Source organism: Poecilia reticulata, linkage group LG2 (genome assembly GCF_000633615.1).
Source record: "Poecilia reticulata strain Guanapo linkage group LG2, Guppy_female_1.0+MT, whole genome shotgun sequence".
Lineage (NCBI taxonomy): Eukaryota > Metazoa > Chordata > Actinopteri > Cyprinodontiformes > Poeciliidae > Poecilia > Poecilia reticulata.
The window spans coordinates 19730774-19731225 of NC_024332.1; positions in this window are offsets into that span (position 1 = coordinate 19730774).

Here is a 452-nt window from a genome sequence, read left to right on the forward strand (position 1 = left end):
CATCTGTCTAATGTTTATGTTGCCATTTCTTTTTTCTTTGGCTCAAATATCCATCTAGAAAAAAACTAGCAATCCTGAGCAGATTTAGTTTTGTAACGGCAGAGTGATATTGTTTCCACTCCAAGTATCAACCCTGAACTCTGATAAATGGTTAAAAAGATATAAAATAACCACTGCTGATAAAAGATATGCTTAAAAAAAAGTTATTTTACTCACAGCTTGGGTTTGAAAATCAATAAGATTAGCACATTTCTGGTTTTTTGAATTGTGACAATAAACAGTTTCCCACAACCAAACCGGCTTAAAAACAATTAAATMTTGGATTGCACCAGATTTGAAAGCTTTAATTCAAAGCAAAACCAGTCATAATGTCATTATATGGACTTACTGGATTCTCTATGAGAACAAACAAACCTGCCAATAGTGACTCAAAATAAATAAAGGATTTGTTT